Raw genomic sequence first — 15,924 nt, forward strand, 5'->3', positions numbered from 1 at the left:
CCTGTTTTAAGGATTCAGAACAACGAGTTCAGAAGTGAGAATCGATGTTTTGGATATCAAGGTTTTGGTCTTGAGTACGGCCCAAAAGAAGTTCTTTATCTCTTGGGAAGTATAAGAAGTTATCTCCCAGATATTGTGGACCAAAGAAAGTAGGTGATTTAGCTTACGAACTTCTTTTATCTCCTCATCTCAAAGTTCTAAATGCCTTCTATAGAAAAATATGCCAAACCCAAATCATGGAAAGACGGTAAAACTTCAGTGGCAAGCTACCGTTGGCTTCTAAGTTACGCTAGCTCCTTCCTTTATATAAGTCGTAACTTTTACTTGTCGTTCACAGTAATCTTACTCCCATCGATCTCCTTTCTTTCTTAATCTCCTTCATGGCTTGGCAACAAGAATTAGTTTTATCCATAATGATTCCTCACCTTCAAGACGCAAGTGAGTCTGTGAAGAAGGATTTTATAGAACAGTATGAGCGCTCACTTTTTCCTCACTTAGGAACTTCTGTAGCGCAGACCAAATGGCGGACCTATCAAGACATAACTAGGGTAACACCCTGGGGTCAGCAGCACTTTCGTAACAATGTCCGCTTGGCCATGGTTATCGAAGCCTTGGGTTTGGGTCCCCGATACTACTGCGTCATGAGATCAAGACATCCTGGGTTTTCTGAGCGAGTCTTCTTACTGGCGTGTTTTCTTCCTCATGAGAAGATATGCCTTTACCCCGTTTTTGGCTTGCCTCTCAGAGGTCCTTTTGTTAGAACACCTCATACCACTGAGATAGGCGCAGCAATAACCCACAGAATCATTCCCATAGATGAGTTACCTTATACTTGTGCAGCTTGTGAGGACTGCTTTTGTGACCATATGATGGACGGGCTTATGGAAGTGTAAAGAGTTCCTCTATCTTTACTGTATAAGTTCCGAGAATGAATAAAGTTTAAATCTTGTTCGTATTTTGAATCTTGCTCTCTTTAAGACTTATCTTGGTGGTTAATCTTGATTAAAATTTTTCTCAAAGTCTCATATTCGTGAATCTTGCGAAATTATCACAAGTTGCGAGATGAGGACATCTCGCGTTTTTTAAGTGGGGTAGAATGTAAGATTCCTCCCCCAAACCCCTTTTTGATGTCTAGTATCTTCTTCTATAATCAATCCCTCTTCAGAAATATAAAAGACTTGTTTCTAACTGTTTTAACCTAGAGAAAGAAAATATTCTAGAGAGAGAATATTCAGATTTTTAATATTTTTGGATAGAAAATTATCTCATCTTATTAAAATAAGTTTCCCTGAAACAGAAATTCAAAAAGAACTTTCCAATGTGCAATTGGAATTAATTGGAAATGTGTATAAAGGACCTTAGTCTAAGGGTCTAGATTTTCAGAAATTTTTGGATTATGGTCCAATTAAGGTTCCTATGGACCAATAGCATCAATCCATGTGTAGGGAGGAGATAAATCCAATTTGAAAAAGAAGATACCCAAAAATGAGTAAATACTCACATAAGATGAAGAGTTGAAAATGTACAAGGTTTATTAGTAAAAAATTATGAGCAATATTAAAAGTATGACATATGTAAGGAAGAGGAGTTCTTTAAAGGAGGTGCATATTTCACATAAGATGAAGAGTTGAAAATGTACAAGGTTTATTAGTAAAAAATTATGAGCAATATTAAAAGTATGACATATGTAAGGAAGAGGAGTTCTTTAAAGGAGGTGCATATTTCACATAAGATGAAGAGTTGAAAATGTACAAGGTTTATTAGTAAAAAATTATGAGCAATATTAAAAGTATGACATATGTAAGGAAGGGGAGTTCTTTAAAGGAGGTGCATATTTCACATAAGATGAAGAGTTGAAAATGTACAAGGTTTATTAGTAAAAAACTATGAGCAATATTAAAAATATGACATATGTAAGGAAGGGGAGTTCTTTAAAGGAGGTGCATATTTCACATGCTTGAATGAGTTTTAAACTCATAAAAATTGAGATATTTCATCTCTCCTCTCTCCTCATTCAAGTCTAGTTCCAAAAAGTTAGCTTAACTGACCTAAAAATGGTCAAATATTGACCAAACTGATTTAGAAAATTCTAGAATCAGTTTGTTTGGTTAGGAGCTCAATTTTTCCTATAAATAGAAGCCTCACCCTTGTTGAAAAATATATAGTGTTTATGCATCGTTACTCTACTCCACCTAAGCCAAGAACTGTGAATTCATTTAATAATTCACTAGTTTTTGGAGCTTCCCTCTTTCTTCAATCCCCATTAGTGGCTCCATCAACATACTTAACCAATTGATTGGTTGGGGGCCTCTACCGTGAACAAAGAATCAAGCAAGTTGTAAGGAATCTGAAGTGAAGAGCTGGAAAAGGAGGTGATTGGATGAGTACACATATACATGGAATGTGGAATAAGTAATGTGGATTAATGAGGGATAATGTGGAAAAATGAGAGTTAATATAGAAACTGTATTTGTAAACTGTTTGTAAATGCTGTTTGTAAATGGCTGTTTTATGTCAAGAATGCTGGGGAAGCATTTTGACCGTCTTGTGATTAAGGTCGTGGAGACCTAACTGATAAAGTTGCAACTGCTGACGGAGAGTCAATGGAGGACGTCTCGCGTAGCAAGGTCGACCGAGGTCTTGACCAGCCTCGGTTCGATTAAAATGGTGAGCTTCCGGTACGGTGGATGAGGGACCAAGGAAGCGGCCTATGAGTGAAGCGCTAGGTCACCTGCGAAGGATCCTAGAGGGTGCTGACCATACGGTGCTCGGGCTCTGGGTCGCCTAGGATACCCACGCGTGCGTCGAGGAAGATATTGGAACAAGGAGTAAGAGTTGTTTTGTGAAACCGGGCATGGATCTGGTTGACTGACCTTGCTGGTCCTCAACGGATGAGTCCATGGCTCTTTTATATGGATCTGTTGGTTGATCTTGCTGATCTTCAACGAGAGTCCATCTTGATAAGTGATTATATTGCCGAGTATTATGGGCTAGGAACTATGGAAACGGCCTCTGTGTGGACAGGTGGTGAGCGTTCTAGTTGCCAATGATGCCATAGATACTCTGATGAAGGAATGATGGGAAATTATGAATCAACTGGATAAATTGGAAAATTGTGATCAGTGGTACTATGGTTTCATTAAAGGATTGTTTTAAAGTTAGCTGATGCTAAGAAAAAGGCAATTTTCTTAGCTGATGCTAAGAAAAAGGCAATTTTCATATTGGGTGTGTAAGTGGTGTGGCTAGTTTTATGTTTGCATGAACTTCTGGCTAGGGGGCCTTGGAACTCTTTTCCTTGGTACCCGGGACAAAACCTAACCAAATTCCAAATTGGATCCCATCACTACAGTGGTTGGGCGGTTGGCTAACCCATGGGATCGGATGGGGTTAGGCTGGACTGATGGATCCATAAATCGAGACTCAACTTTTATTTTTACGATAGATAAAGTAAATCCCGGATAGAAATTGTTCTATGGATAGGAATCAACGGCTGTGCCTCTCTTGATGGGGAAAAAAGCGTTGATCCCAATGATCCAAGTGCAAGTTTCTTCCTTGATTTGACCAAGTACCGTTAAAGGTGCAGTCAGATCAGTTGATCCGTAATGATCTTGACTATGTTAGAGTAAAGAGTTATCCTGGTGGAATCGCCCATGCTTTCCGAGTAAAGGAAGTTTTTCCAGTTTCGGTTTTGGACAAACCGACGGATTAGTCTCTTGTCCGGATATCCGTGGGCGAGGCCCCGAGTGTGAGACCCCTACCCACGCATGATGTGCTACTTCCGCTGCTAGTACCCCGAATCCGTTGATCGGTGGGGAACAGGGATCTCACATTAACGTTCCATCTTTCTTCTTTTGAAAGAGAACGGGTGCACCCCAAGGTGAGACACTGGGTCTAACGAATCCCTGCTCTAACAGTTGTCTTAATTGCTCCTTAAGTTCTATGGCTTCAGGGACTAGCATTTTTTATGCATGCTGGGCTACTGGTTAAGCTCCAAAAGGGTTAACTCGATCTCATGATCTACTTCGCGAGATGGAGGCATCTCAGTCAGCTCTTCAGGAAACACATCTGCATACTCACTTAACCACTCTAGTTCTTTAGCCTTGCATTTTATGTCTACTGAATTCATCTTAACGACATAAACAGCTTGCCTCTTTCTTTGCCCTTTGAATAATTTAGAAGCTTGACTAATTGCAGCACTAGTGATTGGAAAATTCCAATTTCTTGAACTTTATTTCCATGAAGGTCAAGGAAAGAGATGGTTCCCTTCTGCTGACAATGAATGTCATTTTGATTCTTGTGCAGCCAATCCATTCCAAGGATTCCATCATAGACTCCCAAGGGTAATACTTTGAACTGGCACTCTATTACATTCCCATTTAGGCTAAACTGGCACTCTATTACGTTCCCATTTAGGCTAAACTGAATAAGGTATGTCGTCTCAAGGTGTGTGAAAAGAATCTTTCCACTAGCCGACTCGATAGGGCATCCAAAACGAGTGATTATCATGTGGTAGAGGAATTTGCTAGTTGATTGTGCTGTGTTATTCTAGAGAGCACGAGCTTCTACCCATTCAGTGTTGTAGTCTGTGGCCCACTAGGATATACTTGTGACCAGTGAAATGGGTTGGGGGCTTAAATGGGCCAACAAAGTCGAGGCCCCATTTCTGGAATGGTTCTAGGGAGAGGATTGGGTTGTGTGGCATCGTGTCTCTGTCTGTTGGCTAGCCAAGACATTAGCATATGTCACACTACTTGGCCCATTCTTAGGCATCACCAAGTACTCTCGGCCATTGGAGTCCTGTTTGGAGGATTTTCCTTCCGGTGACTTCTCCGACGAAGTGTCCTCCACTAATTCCTTGGTGAGCTTCTCTGAGGACAACTTCTTGCTCATGTGGTGGGATACACCTCCGGAGGATTTGGTCAATCCCTTTCTTGTATAGTTGGCTGCCGATCGCAATCCGCTTCTACTGATCTCTAGAAATATTATCCTCCATCAGACCTGTGACAAAAAAAGTTAGAATTTCATCATACCATGTCTGGGGGATGGGGATGACTATGTCAATTGTTATGAACAACTCAAAATTTGGTAGGTCAGTTGCTACTCCGCTTGGGGATTCTACAGACTCCAGCCGAGATAGATAATCTACCCATTGTATGATTGGCACGTAGGGTGTGCACTATTGTGAACTCAAATTCTTGTATGATTGGCACCTGGGGTGTGCACTATTGTGAACTCAAATTGTGCCTATCCACCAAATACAGCAAGGTAGATTGATCCACATGAAAAGTAAACTTATTACCAATAGGTAATGTCAAAACTTGGTGACTGAGTAGATCATGCCAAGGGCTTCTTTGTGTGTGGTTGAGTAGTTCCTCTTAGCATTAGAGAGCTTTCGACTGGCGTAGTAAATAGGTTGGAACAAGTTCTTCTTGGCCTCTTGCATTAGAACACTACCAATTGCCACCTCAAAGACATCCACAAAGACGTGAAAGGGCAATTCCTAGTTTGGGGGTTGGACAATAGGAGCTTCTGACATCATGAGCTTGAGATGCCAGAACGCGATGTCGCATTACATTGTCCATTTGAATTTTGCCTACCTCAACTGCTTGGTCAGAGGTGTTTTGATCTACGCCATCTTTTGGACTAAGGAGACTACTACATGGGCGAGGTACATGGGCGAGGTATCTGAGCATTTGGCTATGCCATCTGACTTGCCCCAAAAATCTTCTGAGCTCTTTCTCATTGGTTGGAGTTGGGGCTTTCTAGATCACCTCGACCTTGGCTAGGTCAAGTGCTATTCCTTCTTCGGAAATGACGTGGCCTAATAGCATTCTGCTAGACAACACAACAAAGGCACATTTGACTGGATTCAGGCTTAATCTGAGGAGTCTGCATTTGGCTAAGCATAGCTGTAGGTGCGTCAAATGTTGACATGGTTTCCAAAAACACTAAAGTCATCAATGAATACCCACATGAAGGTGGTCAAAAAATCAACAAAAAATTTCTAGAGCGGGAGCATTCTTGAGGACAAAGGTCATGATGTTTGATGTAAAGGCTCCCCATTTCGTAATGAAAGTTGTTTTCTGCTAATCTTTTGAGGCCATTTTAACTTGATTATATTCAATGACCCCATCTAGGAATAAATACATCTCATGGAATGCTACCGCATCAAGCATGGAATTCGTGAATGGCAAGGAAAAGGATCTGAGATGGTTTGCGGCATTCAGCTTTCGGTAATCTATAAAACAACACGGACCCTCAAATTTTGGTTTTTCTTGGGCACAATGATGATTGGGGACAAACATGTCGCCCGATTGATCAAATATATGAATCCGACTTGTAGTAGCTTGTCTATTTCTTACTTCACCCTTTTGGCATAGCTTGGGTTCATCCGGTATCTTTGTTGCCGAGAAAAGGGATGGCATCTTCCAAGTTTAGATTGATCTGGTGTTGGTAGAAGCTGGGATTAATCCCTTTCATCTCAGTGTAGCTCCATGAAAACACATATTTGAAGAAAGTGAGCAACACCCACACTTCTTCTTGGAATGCAATGTCCAGCTTGGCACTGACCTGGACCATCTTGGGGTCATTAACACTTCCAAGGTTCATTTCCATCAACTCATCCTCTTTGGCCCTCTTGGGGTGCCTGAGATCTTTGTCAAAATCCTTTTCTACTACAATGAGTTGCTGTAGGCTTTGATTAGTTCCTTCCTTAGAAAGAGCCTCATAAATTTTTTTTGCTTTATTCAGATTGTGTTCTTCTGTCCACAGAGTGTACTGATCCTTGGGAACATTATCCTTGTGCGGACTGTTTGGTTGATATCTGTCCATTATCTGAACTACATCAACCTCAAACAAGCTGATCAAATTAACATTTTATTGGAGATACTCCTCCGCCTTGTCGAGGTCTACCTAGCCCTTCGAGCATGTTGACTGCTTCGGCTATTTCTAGTCAGGTATTAGAGCATTCATGTGTTTAAGCTTTAAAAATTCTTCTGTTAGATCATTATTGTGTTGTTGCCTCTTTTGTTTTTGCAACTCTTGCACTAATCCTCTCTTTTGGCTTCACATAAGAGCGGTAAGCTCTCTTCTTCTTTTGATTGCATATAGCATGTTTTTTCTTTATTGCACCCTTAGGTACTGGGTTTAGGTTTAGCTTAGGTTTACCTCTATGCATAGGCTTATGCATAAGGCTCTATGCTTAGGGCTTATGCATAGAGCTTAATCTATGCATTAGACTTAATGCATTGATTAAGCTTTATGAATAGAGCTTAATGCATGCATTAAGCTCTATACATGGAGGTTAATCTACGTATTAAGCTTAATCTATGCATCAAGCTCCATGCATAGAGCTTAACGCATACATAGATTAATCTATATGCATAGATGCAAGAGCTAGATGCACTACGATTCTCGCATTAAGATTTTTGCTGGTATAAGCATCCATACCGTCTATATACATTAAATCCTCGACCTGTATAATGTGCAAAAACCTCATCTCATGTATTAACCCCAGTAGAGACTCTTACATTATTATACCAATGGCTCATGTGATCAGAGACAACATCCTTGCTCACCCTCATGTCACGTGAGCAAGGTTGCTACACTTGTTCCCCTTTTGCTTCTCAAGGGTGCAAGTAACAAAAACACATTTTTTAGCATTCAGATCTACCTTACTACATAGCTCACTAGGAATATGTACATATGCAATGCATCCAAACACTTTCAAGTGTGATAAATCTGGTTTTTTGCCAATAACCCCAACGACCAGGAGAACCTCCCAGAAAAAAAAAAATTCACCCCCCCGCGGGCGGTCCGGCACGCAAATCGAGGCAGACGTCCCAAATTTGGATACCCCGCCCCAAAAATTTGGGCCATACACACTTACTAGGGTGCCCGTACAATGGCCGCCCAAGAACCAAAGGACGGTCGCCCACTATGTGATCCACACGTATCGCTACATGGACACCCATGCTGCCCCAGACCAGATAAGGTACATGCATACCACTCTTTTCCCTGACAACCAACACCGTACCTTTTCCCTAGACCCATGCAGGCCACTGATCCATAGCCTTTGAAGGTACACCATCCTTTCATCCTTGCTTTGTGCAACGCCCGTACCCATACCCCTCAGCTATATAAACCCTCGGGGTGCTCCACAGGCGACACACATTTTTGTGCAGCGTATGCCCTGTTGTACCACCGTCTATCCCTGTGCGCAGTGTACTTGCTGTAGTACAGCCGTCCCTTGCAGCCCCCCTCTTACACCCCCTCATTTGCCTCTTTTCAGATAAGCCAATTTTCCTCCATCCCCCTCTTGCTAGCCAGTGTCCTTAACTCTTCTCCCCCCCGTGTGAATAGACTTACAGTAGCCCTCTCAGCCCTCCTCCATGTTTTTGCCCTTAAGGACATCTCACAATCCCCCCCCATTTTGCGTAGACTTTAATAAGGGTTTTTTTGCCTTAAGAAAGGGTTCGTGCGTCATCCTCTTTTGCTCATACGGTGAGCAAACGAACTCAAAATTCAGATCCGACTGAAGCGTTTTGATCGCAGCAGCGACCTCTACAAGGGGACGCTTAAGATGGCATCTTCTCGCAGACGTCAAAATATTGCCTCAAGAGGAGCACGCAATAACGAGATTAGGGAAGATGCTCCCAATGCGGCTCCAGCCCTCCCTTTTCAAGCTCCTCAAGGAAATGGTGGCCAGGTTAGCTCGGTTAATTTTTAAAAGAAGAGATTTTTCTTAAATTAGTGTTAATGAATGGTATCTTTTCCTTTTAAAATGACGACATAAAAATTGTATTATGAAGTTACGAATTATGTGATGCTATATTCGATTGCGTTGAAATTGTTATCTTCACGAATTGTGAATGCTATATTTAATAAATTGCATTGAAGTTGTTATCTTTAGAATTCAAGTTTTTTTTTGGCTTCAAAGCTAACTCCGTTCCGTGCTTTGTGTAGCCGGGCGGCATCGTAGCAAAGCCCGGGAATGGCCCAAGGTATCCCTCATACCATTGGGAGAATAAGGATTGCCGATTGAGGCGAGAGATTATGAGGCTGCCTAGTTCTGAGGGCCCAAGCTAGTGCGGTAAATAAGCCCACCCTAGTGTGCAGACATCCCTCTCAGGGGCAGGAGGATCAAGGGATGGAGCCTGAGAGGGCGACAGGCCAGCTTGAGTCCTCGCGCCAGCGGCGGCCGACGATGAGGTGTATGGTCCAGTAGGGTTTTGCCCAGCATGTAGAGGCTGGAAGGCCGAATTCTAGATCATCGGCAGTATAAGAATAAGAGAGCCGGTTTGGCTTGTATGGAATTGATTCATGTATAAACTTTTGATATAAATATATCTTGTCTTTGGCATGATTGTATTGTGTAAAAAGGCTGTTTTAACAAACCTTGTGAAAAAGGGCCTTAATTAAGGAATATGTTTATTTATGTCAAACAGTGTGGTAGGATTAATTAGAAAACAAATTGATGCGTGAGTAGGGTGGAAAGTGGGAGGATGGAATGCCCCGACGGCACCATCCTACGTGGACCCGATTAGTCGGGTAGCTTTCCAACAGATTAAGTGAAAGCCCTACACTAGATAAATAGGTTCTTGGGCAACTCTATTCTAGAAGACTAGGCCAGCGGTTGTGCCTTGCATAAGATGAGGAAAAAAGCGTTGTCTCTAGAAATCAAGTCTAGTAGTCGCCTAATTTATGATCAATTGCCCTATGGGTGATTTGATGTTTAGAAAATCATGCTCCCCCTGCGGGATAGAGCTAGGTCATACCTATGAATCGTATCCTTGAATCTCTACAGGGTCAAGGTGTCGATGAATAGGAAATTTTTCCCAAGATAAGACTTAGTAGAATATCTTAAGTGTTTCCCCCATTGTCAGAGCGGATCTTAGCTCCTAGGAATTATCATTTAAGGATTGTTTTGCAATGAATATTTTACCTAACATAATGCTAATTATAGTAAGAACATCCTACTAAAACAAATAAGTTGAATTGATATTTGAATGATTGTAGGAAGAGGAAGATGCCTACTCCATGTTTCTAGTTTTCCAATGCATCTTCGAGATTGTTAGTCACTCCTCGAATTTCGAGTTCCGCGACACCATGGTGCAACTAGAGAAGATGTCCCTCCCTTATTTCTCTCGTATTCAAAGAGGATGGGGTAGAGATTTTTGGAGTCGTGGGCCGAGATACTTCTTCATCCGAGCAGATCAAATTGGGAACCTTACCACCGACCTAAAGAGGATTCGTTGGATTGAGAAGTTGAAGATGATCCGTTTATTTTGGTTCGTCGCTCGGTACCCCCAGGGCCAACACCTCGGTGACTATAGATGGGGTTTGCATACAAGTGATGCAGATCTTACCTGCTGATATAGTAGCTGTGTTGGGATCTACCCAAATCCAGAGTCTACCACCCTTACCATCAGTTTTTAGAGTCTTAGAAACTACAGCGGAATCCCCATATTTCACCTATGTGGACCACTCTACCCTTATGTCATAGTCAAGCCTAGGAATTTCCCTTGATGTCAAATAAGACTAATTATATTAGTCTCAGATCTTTGTAATAAAACTTGTCCTTGTAAATATTTGGAAATAAAATAATTTCAATGCTTTACTCTCCAAAAATAAGCATTGTGCAAATATATTGAATCTTGTAATCTTAAAATTGTTTTTACAATGATGGCCAGGACGACCACCATCCACTTTGCAATGCGCTTTACACCGATACCCAGGAGAAGAAGCTCCTACTCAAGCAAATGCAACCTCCCTCCTTTAAAGGAGAAGGTTCAAAGGTTGAGAAGGATGCTGAAGTCTAGATTGAGGCGATGGACGATTATTTCTCTGCTCTGCTGCCGGTACTGGAATAGCAAATCAGTCTATGCTCGCACGGTTTTGCCTCATCCGAGATGCTAAAATCTGGTGGAAACAGTGGTGCCGTGACAAGGAAGTCACCGAGCATTCTCAAACGTGGGAAGACATCAAGTAGGCAGTGAAGGAAAGATATCTTCCCCCATCCCATGAATCCATAAAGATGAATGAGTTTTTTAGTCTTAGGCAGTGCAGCTTAACTCTTGAGGACTACTATTCCAAATTTATCACCCTTCGGAAGTATGCCCCAGCTATGACTACTTCCCAGCAAGTGGCTCGTTTCTGCCCCAAGGGCTAAATGAACCCTTAGATTTCCGCCTTGAAGCAATGAGGCCAAGCACATTACAGGATGCTCTCATATGAGCAAAGCCCCTTGTGAAAGAAATGAAGGCTCACAAACCAAAGAATCAAAAGAGATCTTACCCTGAGACAAATCTTAAAGATCAACCCTACAAGAAACCCCAACAGAATTTCCCCTACTACAACAGAGGGCGACAAGGCAACTCCTTTGTCCCCCGCTCGTATGCTGCTTCTTCCAGAGAAGGCCCTCTGTGTTTTGAGTGCAATGAGCTGGGACACTTTAGAGCCAACTATCCCAAGATGGCAACATCATTTCCCCAAAGTAGCAGAGGAAATCAAGGCCGTGGAACCCCTATCCACCAAGGTGCAAGAGGCAGTAGTCGTAGCAGAGGCCGCGGAGGAGAAGTTGCTAGGACTGCCTGTGTTATAAGTGAAGAACCGACCTTGGAAACGGCTGAAGAAGAGCGCGCCACTGTCCATGCAGTAGTAGAACACCAATGTCCGAATAAACAATTTGGTGTAATCCAAACCCCCGCCACTCATCACGGTAAGCCATTTCAGCTTTTGATTGATTGTGGCAGTACCCATTCATTCCTTTCTCCTAGGTGTTTACAAAAATTAAACATGGGTCAAAAAACAGCTAGAAGAATGATTGTAGAGTTAGCCAGTGGGAAAGAAGTAGTATCTCGCCACTCTATAGGAAACCTTTGAGCTGGGTAATGAGCAAACTCATGGTCACTTTAGAGTCTTGCCATTAGGAATTTATGATGGAATCCTTGGGATAGATTGGTTAATTGCAAACAAAGCTAGCATTCATTGTAACCAGGGGAGGAGTATCACTTTTGAAAATGAGCATGGCCAAGTAATATCTGTTCAGGGGATCACAGGAAAACCTAAATCTAGGGTAGTTAAGGCAAAACATCTTCTCAAGGGAACACGTAAGGGTCAGCAAGTTTTCTTAGTCAAACTCAACAAAGTCATTGAGCTTAGTATGGAAACAGAACCCTCTTGGCTCCAAGAATTCTCTGACATCTTCCCTCATGAGCTTACAGGGTTACCACCTCCTCGAGAAGTCGATCATGAAAGCGAGGTGATCCTTGGAGCTCAACCTGTCTCAAAAACTCCCTATAAAATGTCCCTTCCTGAAGCCATTGAACTTAAGGAGCAACTTTCCCAACTCATTGAACAAGGATTTGTATGCCCTAGTAGCTCTCCTTGGGGAGCACCTGTTCTTTTCCAAAAAAAGAAGGATGGGACTCTCCGCCTCTGCATAGATTATCAAGGGCTAAATCAAGTCACTGTCAAGAATAAGTATCCTATCCCTCGCATCGACGAACTTCTTGACAGGCTTCATGGGGCCAAAGTCTTCTCAAAAATAGATTTGAGGTCTGGTTACTATCAGATCAAAGTCAAGGAAGCGGATACACCCAAAATAGCCTTCAATACCCGTTATGGCCACTATGAGTTTACTGTAATGTCATTTGGGTTAACCAATGCTCTTGCAACCTTCAACCGCCTAATGCAAGATATATTCCGTTCTTACTTGGATGAATTTGTGCTTGTTTTCTTTGATGGCATCTTAATCTACTCCAAATCAATGGAAGAGCATGAGGAGCATGTGCGTAGAGTTCTACAATTGCTACGCAGACACAAACTCTATGCCAAGAAAAGCAAATGTACCTTCTTTACTCATCAAATTGAGTCTCTTGGATTCATCATCTCCAAAAATGCCATCTCAGTAGACCTCGCCAAGGTCAAGGATATTCTAGAATGGCCACCCTCTAAATCAGTTCGTGAAGTTCGTGGGTTTTTGGGAATCACGGGTTGGTATAGGATTTTTATCAAAGATTATGCCTTGGTAGCTGCACCTCTGATGGATCTTCTTAAGAAGGATTGCAAAATAGTGTGGCTACCAATCCATCAAAACAGTTTTGATCAGCTCAAGGTCATTATTACTTCTGCCCCAGTCCTAAAACTTCCTGATTTTGCCAAGGAATTTGAAGTAGTTACTGATGCTAGTAGTCTAGCACTTGGTGGTGTCTTAGGCCAAGAAGGAAGACCAGTTGCTTATACTTCCCACAAGCTGAAGCAATATGAGGCAAATTATGCCACCCATGATTTAGAGATCTTGGCAGTTGTTCATTGCCTCAAATTATGGAGACATTATCTCTTGGGGGCAAATTCTAGCTTGTAAACTGATCACAACAGTCTAAAGTGGATCTTCACCCAGCCTAACCTCAACATGCGGCAAAGGAGATGGATTGAAATTCTACAAGAATATGATTTCGACATCAAATTCCGCCCTGGGAAAGATAATGTGGTAGCAGATGCACTTAGCCGCCGCAAATCTTTCTTGAGTGCTATTTCAATGCCAAATAATCCCATTCTGGTCAAGGTGGAAGAAGTCTCATCTCATGATCCAGATTATCAGAGAATGATGAAGTTAGTAGAAGAAGGGGGAAATTCAGAGAAAGAGAAGAATCTAATCAAGGGATACTCCACTCACGAAGGAAGCCTCTACTTCAATCACATGCTATGTATCCCTAAGGATCCTGCTTTAAAGAAACTAATCCTCCATGAAGCTCATGATAGCCCTGCTGCTGCAGGACACCCAGGCTATGCAAAAATATTAAATGCCATAAGAAGGAGCTTTCATTAGGCAGGCTTGAAAAATGATGTCCTTCGGTACTTGAAGCAATGTCTCTCATGCCAAAGGATCAAAGCTGAAAGAGTCAAGATGCCTGGAAAACTTCAACCCTTAGATATTCCCCAAATGAAGTGGGAGTGCATTAGTATGGATTTTGTCACAAGTCTCCCCACTATTCAAGGAGGATATGACTCCATTTTGGTAGTAGTGGACTTACTTACCAAAGTAGCTCACCTTATACCAGCAAAGAAGACCTTCAAAGCTTCTGATGATGCTCGAGTATTCATCAAGGAAGTCCTCAAACTTCATGACCTCCCAAAAAGGATAGTAAGTGACTGAGATTCTGACTTCACTTTAAAATTTTGGCAGTCCTTATTTCAAGCCTTGGGAACTCAACTTTGCTTTAGCACAGCTTATCATCCAGAGACCGATGCCAGACTGAGAGAGTCAATCAAGTAATTGAAGACATTCTCAGAGCATACTGTGGACGAGAACCAAGAAGGTGGATTCAATACCTTCCTCTGGTAGAATTTGCCTACAATGCGTCTTATCATCAAAGCATAGGAATGTCACCATTCAAGACACTCTATGGGCAAGAATGCCTGTCTGCTCTAAATTTCTCTCATCCAACCATAAGAGTTGAGGCATCCAGGAAAATGCTCGAAGAAATGGAGGAACAGACCAAGGCAATCCAAAAGGATATTAAAGCTGCCCAAGATCGACAAAAGCATTATGCTGACAACAAGAGGTCTGAAAGGATCTTCAAGGAAGGAGACAGAGTTCTTCTACAAGTGCGACCCAAACGAAGTTCTCTATCACTTGGGAAATATAAGAAGCTCAGCCGTAGGTATTGTGGTCCTTATACAGTTATCAAGTGTCTAGGTAAAAGTGCCTAACTCCAACTCCCAGCCCATATCAAAGTCCATAATGTATTTCATGTAAGTTTGTTAAAACCATATGTCCCCAGTCTCGATCATATTCTTGATGATTAGCAAGTTGTAATCCCTACTCAAGGAGTCCTTGAATTACAGCCCAGTAGCATCATAGATTCTAGGGAAAGGCAACTCCGAAATAGAACTCTTGTAGAACATCTAGTACAGTGGAAAGATTACCCTGATTGAAGAGGATGCAACTTGGGAAGATGAAGCTACACTCTTAAAGGATTATCCCCAATTCATGACGAGATGAGGACATCTCAATTTGTTTAAGGGGGGAAGGATGTAACATACCCATCCCTGCCTTGACGCTGCCCCGTTCTTGTGCTTGTATAGTGGGACGGCGGTGATCTTCTTTGTATGTGTTCTCCATGATCTTTTTATCTTGCCTTTCACAATGTGTCTTCGTGGTCCTAGAATTTTTTACTCTGTATCGGTTACCCAACTCTTAGCCTGATAAATTCCAGTGGGCTGTATCTTTTCTTTATGAGAAGGGCATATACCTAAATTTTCCAAAACCCTTCCCTTCCTTTAAAGGGTAATTGTGTTTTCACCTTTCTTGTGAAGGTTTTGACCTCCTTGGAAGGGTAGTGCAACCTTCAAATTCTAGCTCTGATACCTTGTTTGTACAATATCAAAGAGTTTATCTTACACATCTCGACAGTTTTTTGGTGCCCCCCACTGAGGATCTTTCTTCAGGTTCCTTCAGTTTACAGGTTGCAACCATGGTGCCCCTTGTGTGAATAGACTTACAGCAGCCCTCTCAGCCCTCCTCCATGTTTTTGCCCTTAAGGACATCTCACAATCCCCCCCCATTTTACGTAGACTTTAAGGGTTTTTTTGCCTTAAGAAAGGGTTCGTGCGTCATACTCTTTTGCTCATACGGTGAGCAAACGAACTCAAAATTCAGATCCGACTGAAGCGTTTCGATCGCAGTAGCAAGCTCTACAAGGCGACGCTTAAGATGGCCTCTTCTCAGAGATGTCAAAATATTGCCTCAAGAGGAGCGCGCAATAATGAGATTAGGGAAGATGCTCCCAATGCAGCTCCAGCCCTCCCTTTTCAAGCTCCTCGAAATGGTGGCCAGGTTAGCTTGGTTAATTTTTAAAAGAAGATTTTTTCCTTAAATTAGTGTTAATGAATGGTATCTTTTCCTTTTAAAACGACGAC

The sequence above is a fragment of the Cibotium barometz genome, chromosome 5 (genome assembly GCF_041138505.1).
Source record: "Cibotium barometz isolate CiBa-2024 chromosome 5, ASM4113850v1, whole genome shotgun sequence".
NCBI lineage: Eukaryota > Viridiplantae > Streptophyta > Polypodiopsida > Cyatheales > Cibotiaceae > Cibotium > Cibotium barometz.